Raw genomic sequence first — 8,201 nt, 5'->3', positions numbered from 1 at the left:
ACCACTGTCTTCCAGCTGGGAGGGTGCCGGATGTCTGCGGCCCCAAAAGGGTGCTGCCTCAGCGGCTCTGTGGCTCCCGCCTGTCCCAGAATCTGTCAGCCTCTCTGGTCCTCACTCTCACCTGTGCAGACTAAGTTCGGCAGAGTCCCGGAGCCAAGCAGGAAAATGATTCTAAACTGGATATAGCTACTTTTGTATATTCCTTTTCTCAAGCACCATTCTAATATATGTGAGTTTCACTGAAGTGTAAGACAGGGCATTGTTTTCCTTCTTTAAAATATCAGTGTGTTTAACCATTTTCCAAGACTCCTATATAATATTTTGTTAAGACGTTCCCCTATTTCTAAAAATCCATCCCTCTGTCTGTTGTGATGTTCACCCTTTCTGACTTACACATTTCCCATTTTGGCATAACATCCCTGAAATCAGTACCTACAGTGTAATGTTACATGACCAACTTCAAGCGAACAATAATACTTCATTAAGTAATTACAATCAATGGACACACGCTGTTGAACAGATTTCCTCCCCTCAGCTGGGCCAGCTTGTGTTGTTAGTGATCCTCTCAGCAGGACAGTTTGGCTGCAACTAGAAGGGTGTCAGCTCTAGGCTTTGTTTCCACATGTCCTTCATTCTGCAACATGTAAACACTAGCGTTCTCCCATCATTCCAAAGCGTTGCAAACATTTAAAAAGGATCTTGGAAATGTTATTTCCCTATTTTGCTTTGCCACACACTTTTTTTTTAACTTTTCTTTTCATTGTTCTTGTCTCATACAATACATCCCTTCCCTGCTTTCTGCCCAGCCAGCCCTCACCTTCCCTCTTCCCCTGATCCACTACTCCTCAGTTTCTCTTCAGAAAAAATGAAGCAGTCCTTCCAGTGATATTAACTGAACACAGTACAGCAGGTTGCAATAAGGCTAAGCACACACCCTCATATCAAGGCTGGATGTGACAATTCGGTAGGGGATAAATGATGCCAAGAGCAGGCAAGAGAGTTAGAGACACCCTCACTCCCTTTACTCCCTCACAATAATCCCAAGCTAAATAGCGACAACATTCGTCAGAGTACCTAGCACAAACCTATGCAGGCTCTACTATTGCTCCTTCCATCTCTGTGAGCACCTAGGAGTCCAGCTTAGGGTTGTGTGGGGCATATAACCCTTCTTTCCCTCTTTTCAGTTTCCCTATCATTTAAAAGTTGGGTGTGCTTCTCTGTATCTTCTCCTATGATATAGGATATCAGGTATAGGATATATAATAAAGCATATATATACATATACATATATATATATATATATACATATACATATATATATATATATATATATATATATATGTGTGTGTGTGTGTGTATATGTATGTGTATATATATATCTTTAAACCATATTGGAGATACTTATAGTTTTTGACAAAACAGCTTCAACCTCATTTACTCATGAGAACTATAATGACCTCAGTTGATCCCATAGCTATCAAACTGTCCCTTTATATCTGCATTTTCACTTTAACTAATCTTTGAAGTTAGCCTCTGCAAATCCTTCAATGCTGAAACACTGAATCAATGTAAGAACATATAAATGCCACTATCTTGGAGTCATAAAGATATTTGAGTTTTTAATCACCAGTTGACAGAATACTTTCTGATAAGTAAAAGACACTTAATAAATGCAGGATTAATAAGATCTTGGTGGAACCTTGAGGTATTACTCCCAAAGAGTAAAAAAACTAAAAACAAAAACAAAAATAACCCCCCCAAAAGACAAAAAAAAACCCTAGTATTTCTAAGCAAAATATTAAATGAAGTAATCTAAACATTTCAAAAATTATAATCAGGCAAGTTATGATTTGTATTTTATTTGAAAATTGGGCCAAAACAAATCAATATAAAATGCATGTTAAAATATACCTTTAATCCCAGAACTCGGGAGGCAGAGGAAGGCAGATTTCTGACTTCGTGGCCAGCCTGGTCTACAGAGTGAGTTCCAGGACATCCAAGGCTACACAAAAAACCCTGTCTCAAAAAAAAAAAAAAAAAAAAAAAAAAAAAAAAAACCTGCTCCAGTATCTTACTTATCATTGCATCAGAACTTAATGTATTTCATAATTATAATCTAGAAGAAAGAAAATAATCTTGCCTTATCACTGTTCTATTCATCATGAGTTCCATATTCATATGAACCATATTCATCATATCTGTTATAACTGAAGCAGTGCAGAATATCAATTTACACTACTGAAAAATTAATGTCACTTTTCATTACTGAAATGATTTTCTTCTTTGTCAATACTTTTGGCCAGATGAGGGTGGACTCTATTAAAACAATATTCAAAATCCAAAGAATTATATAAAATGTGTAAATTATATAAGCTGAACTCACTATGTCTCTTCCAACTCCAATGTCCAATGACTCTGTACTCAATCCCAGACACCATAGCTATATATTTCCTCTTTCTTTTATCTGCGTAGATTATTTGTATTTTCCAACTAATCATAGGAACAGGATCACATGACACTTCTTCTTAAAGCGACTAGCATAAAACAATAGCATCTGAGCTAGTGGTGTTTTTATACAACATTTTCTTTTTTCACTTTCCTCAATAATCTTCCTAGTTCCTTCTCTCCTTTCCTCTTAGCTGATCCACATACTTTCTGTCTTTCTTTTTCATCAAACAGGCACCCAAGGAACAATAAGAAGACAAAATAAAGAACAAACACATAAATCAGAATATGCAGAATATAGCAAAACCAACCAAAAAAGAAACTTAGCGAGGGAAAAGCATCAGAAAAATGAATAGACACAGAGTCACCCATGAGTTGTATGGAATCCCAAAATCAGTAGCCATGATTTGTAAGCAAAGAACATCTAAGGTTAAAAAACAAAAGACCCCGACTTAACAATATGAGATAAAGAACCTTCAAAGGTGCTATTGAATTTTATTTATTTGTTTTTTCTTTCTTTCTTTCTTTCTTTCTTTCTTTCTTTCTTTCTTTCTTTCTTTCTTTCTTTCTTTCTTTCTTCTTTCTTTCTTTCTTTCTTTCTTGGTTGGTATCTACTTCTGTGGATTCATCCTTCCCTTAAGAGTGGCTTCTTTCCCCAGTCACTCTCATTTGGAGAAAAAGTTTCTTTTTATTTCCAATTAATTATGAATTGGAGAAACCTTCTAGTATGTATCTGCTTTTCTCTGCACATGCTACAGTGGTCTCTGTGTGTTCATATGTGTATTAGTCCTGTTGTGTCTACAAGTTTTTGATTCCTTGGTGTCCTCTGGCTCTCACACTCTTTCTGCCACTTTTTCTCCAAAATTCCCTGGGCTGTGAGAGGGGAGATTTGATGGGAAAATTTCTCTTAGGGCTGAGTGTTCTTATGTCTTTCATTATCTATATATTGTCTGGGTGTGGGTCTCTGTATGTACTCCCATTAGTTGCTGGAAGATGCATCTCTAATGATGGCTAGGCAAGGCACAGATACAGAAGGCAGGAGTATACAGAATAATGTAGTTAGGAGTCACTCTATTTCTATGTTGCTTTAGCAAAATGTTTATGAGTTGTATAAGTATTGTCTTCAGCAATAAGACCAGACCATCATTTTGTAGATAGGTAAAAACTATCAGTTTCTGGAGAGGCACCATTCCTGGCAACAGCCTGATTATATCAGGGGATTCCCATGGAATACTTTTGACCAAAAACTCAATTACATGTAACCCAGTTCTGATACTGGAAGCTTCATTTGGTATAAGAGAAGTCCAGTTGGTAGTGATGGCTCATGCACATAAGATTTATTGAAGGAGGCAGAAGTAGGAAGATCATGAATGTGCAGTCAACCTGGGGTAGTGGTTAAATTTGTACTCTCTCTCTCCCCCCTTGCCGCCCCCCACCTCTCTCTCTTTCTCTGTGTGTGTGTGTGTGTTCTGCTGTGTCTGGAAGAAACTCTCCTCTTGGTAGTATTTATCACCCCTTTCTCTGAGAGTCTTTTTGACTTTCTAAAAGACAACATGTTAAGAAACTGCTCAATTAATCAATGTGAATTGTATAAAAAAATTCATTTATAAACCTCATTATTTTATTTTCCTGCAACAAATTCATAAACTGCATTTTGAGCACATACATGTGAGACACACAGGCACTATAGAGGCTTCTTGGTATACAGAATCTGTGCTATGCTTATCTGTATGTAGTCCTAGTTCCTAAACCAGTGCTTAAATCAACATCACTGAATGTTTCAGTGATTTATATAGTCCTTCATTTCAGCAGTGTAAAAAATGGTCTTCAGAAGCAGCCAGCCATGTAACAGACCTAGAGGTGCAGAAAAACTACCAATGGATTTTGCCAAAGAGCCAGATGCTGTCTTTGGAAGAAAATGTCACAACTTGGCAACAAGAGCTGACAATGTCATCCAAATGATTCCTCTACACACAAAACCTCAACACACAAAACCCAATACGAATGGCTCTAAAGCTAAAGAGTAATTAGCTTTGGAGATAAATTAAGGTGGTTCATATGCATGTTAGTAATTGAATATCTGTTAATACTTATTTCAAAGAAAACAGTTTCTTTCTGTATTTTACCTCTTGGTATGATAGAAATCTGTGTTTAGCACAGTGAAGAATATTTATATGGCTCTCATTAAAGTATATGAAGTTATTTTTGCAATACTCTCATATTAGTTACAACTGAGTATTTGCTTTGGCCTTACTTAAAATTTTCTCTTGGCTAATTTAGATTTGAGTTTTATTTCATGCCTTATATTTTCTTTGCTCTAATAAGTATTGTAAACCTAGTGAAATCATTAGAACTGACTTTAATATTTTAAAGTAGAATAAAATTAAAATTATAGAAACAGAAATAGTAAGTGAAATTTTGGTCTATTTTGAGAATATCAGAAAATAATTAAATATTTACTCTACCATTAGACGCATATGATCTTTACTGATAACATTTGTTTTTGTTAAGACCTTTCCATACTTATGATAATATAAATTATTTCTACTGGAGAAGACAACAGTGCAGTTCAATTCAGTGTCTGTGGCTTGCTACAAATTTAAGAACATGTCATTAATGTCACCAAAATTAATATAGAAGGTTTTATAATTCCTAAGACAAGTTCTTTCAGAAATTATTCAAAAAGGTTTCAGTAAACCAATTAACTTCCCAGTTCTGAAAATTTTCATTAATGATTATTAATTTTTATAAAAAACTCTGAGAATCATCTAGAAATATATAGAACAGATTTGATGTTATTCTTGGAAAATATATTTGCTTTCATTCTTATTTCTATTTGGAAAATTTCAAAAATCCTATGTCCTTTGGCTACCCAGAGCCCAGAAGATCAGTTCCTAAGAGGAGGCTTGACAGCAGTTTCTCCAGGTTTATTTTCCTGGGCAGGTCAGCAGAGTTTGCAATCAGAGTTAGTAGAAGAATCAACAATCCAACAGCCATGTTGGATCAAAATGAAGAAGAGCCAAGAGCTTTGCATGGACACAGATGTTAATGCTAAAAATTGTATTCCTGATTTTGGCATCTGTGTTCTTTATGTGTTAAATGTCCTTTGTGTGCCTCAGCTGTTGGCTCATTAGAGCGCCATAAAAAATGAGGGGATGTGTAGAAAGGGTATTACTTATATTCATTCTTTTTTATCAAACACTGCCAAAATTAAGCACTTTTATATCTCATTACATAATAAGTAATAAATGTGTTTTGTGGGCTATTAATACAAATTAAATACTTTGAAATTGATGTAATGTATCTCAGTTTCATTGAGAAAATATCAATGAATTTACAGAAATATGCATATTTGTTAGAAATGCCATTTTGATTATTACCAACTTTTTAAGTACTGAGGATAAGATATTCTTACCTTATGAAAAATTGAAATGTTATTTTAAATAATTTATAATTTATAAATTATTTAATTGTTCAACTTGATTAATGTACATTGTTGATGTTCTCTGGCAGTTGCTGTTTTCTGTGTTAAGGTTTAATCCATGTATGAATTCAAGAGCAGCATTGATTCTCTAGTGCACTAATTGCAAACAAATGTTTGTGATATTGGTATTTATTTTTGAGGATAATGAGAGATATTATTAACTGTGGGAAGACAAACCTCCATAAATTGTCATTCTCAAAGATATTACCTTTAGACAACTTATTTCTAAGTACTGAATTTCAAATTATAGAGACCCAGCACAGACAAAACAAATTACTCTTGAATAAAGATATTAGCAGCCACTCAGTATAGTACAAATTGTTTTGTTGTTGTTTGTTTGTTTGTTTGACTCAGTATTACCTTATGTAGCTCCAGATAGCATGAAACTCATTATATAAACTAGACCTGCCTCAAACTTACAGAGATTTGCCTGCCCTCCATATGCTGTGGAATGATTAAAGGTCTATTATAGCACATCCAACTCAAAATATTATTTTTACATTTAAAACACTTGGTTACTTCATCTGTATTGGTCCCAAGCAGTATTCTAAGAAAACTAAAGCAAAGAAAAATCAAACTAGGACATTAAATGTGAGAAGAAACAATATTCAGGTTAAAATAATTAAATTTAATGTAGCATTTCCTAAATGAAAAACACAGGCATTAGTATATTCACTGAAATAGTCTAGAGGCTGATGTATGCATTATATTTGTTCCAGACAGTGCAATAAAGAATTTCTGATTTTTAACACTGATCTAAGATTTGCTTTTCTATATGTGTATACATCTCCAGTTATACTATTGATTTCACTTAAGAATATGTATTTGATCTTCCAATGCTTATGCATCCATAAACAAAGTAATCATTTTAAAAATAAAATATGACTGTATTCTGGAACCATTATTCTTATTATACACATAGTTTGTTGTCATGTGTGATTGTTGGTCATAAGATAACCAGCTCTTGCATTCGATTCAATTCCTTTCATTTCCTTCACTTATTTATTGTAATAAATATTTAACGTAAAATTAAAGCTTACCCATGTAACTTTTCCCACTTTTTTCAGTGAGTCACTATCAGGGACATTGGTAAATCAAAGAGTTTAAGCACTTGAAACTTCAATAATAATCCCATTATCTCCAACAAAAGGTTTATATCAGGTACACTATTCATATTCTGGATTTATTGTACCTACAGTCTTGTTAGCTGGAAAGGTTTGCCAATAATTTCAGCTGCAAAATGGAGGACATGATTGAATATTTTTCCATACCTTGCTGTAATCATTTACAAAATGAAAGTTTCATGGTATGTAGTACAAAAATAGGAATGAACTATAATTAGGGATATGATTTAGATATTCTTATGGTGACCCATGAAAATCAATGTTCACACCGATTCACATGTCTGGCAATGACAGAATATTAAGAAACATGTCATAATTTCCTGCAGATACAGTTAAACCTCTTGGCAATTTTCAATGATAAAATGAAGAAAGGTAGGTAAAGGTTTTCTTTCTCACCCACATGGCTATGCAGATTTATACTAGTGTGAAAAGTGCATAAATATATGCAGAGATAAAATGAAATAAGCATATAACATGAATGTGCAAACCCTTGGGAGAGAGATGAATAACAAAAATTCTTAGAGACACCCAATCCACAGGCAGAGTGTGAAAGTTCAGAAGTTGCTAGAAAAATGGTGAAAAATAAACCTGATTCTTCTCTAATTTCTAATTGTGTAAAGGTGACATTGTAAAGGTCTCACAAGGTTTTGATGTAAGCCATAGATAGCCCTGAGAGAAGTGATCAACCATCACCTATTGTTAATCAGAAACAAGTCTGGTTCACTGAAATAATGAGATTAAATGGATCCTTAGTTACGTGGATTGATCAGAACCTACCCTAGAAAAAGGCCCTCTATTTGTGTTTATTATGTACAATTAAAACTAGTAATTTAAACTCAAAGTGACATGAATTCTCAAATATCAAGCATTTGCTCAGCAATAAAAATTTAAATAATGTGATTAACTTAAAGTGTTTCAAAAATAGAAATGTAATGAAAAACAATTCTATCAGAGAGAAACATTGAGTTTGGGGAGAAAAATAAGGAAAAAAAATAAAACGGGAGTGTGAAGCACAGAAACACAAGTAACCTGGCAGACTGGAATGGAGAAGAAAGAAAGGGACGACAGAACTTCCAAACGCTGATACCATTGCATACACTACAAAGATTTTGCTGAAAGGACCCAGATATAGCTGTCTCTTGTGAGAC

Source organism: Mus caroli, chromosome 14 (assembly GCF_900094665.2).
Source record: "Mus caroli chromosome 14, CAROLI_EIJ_v1.1, whole genome shotgun sequence".
NCBI lineage: Eukaryota > Metazoa > Chordata > Mammalia > Rodentia > Muridae > Mus > Mus caroli.
The sequence above is the reverse complement of the archived record's forward strand: the minus strand, read 5'-3'. Positions refer to the sequence as shown.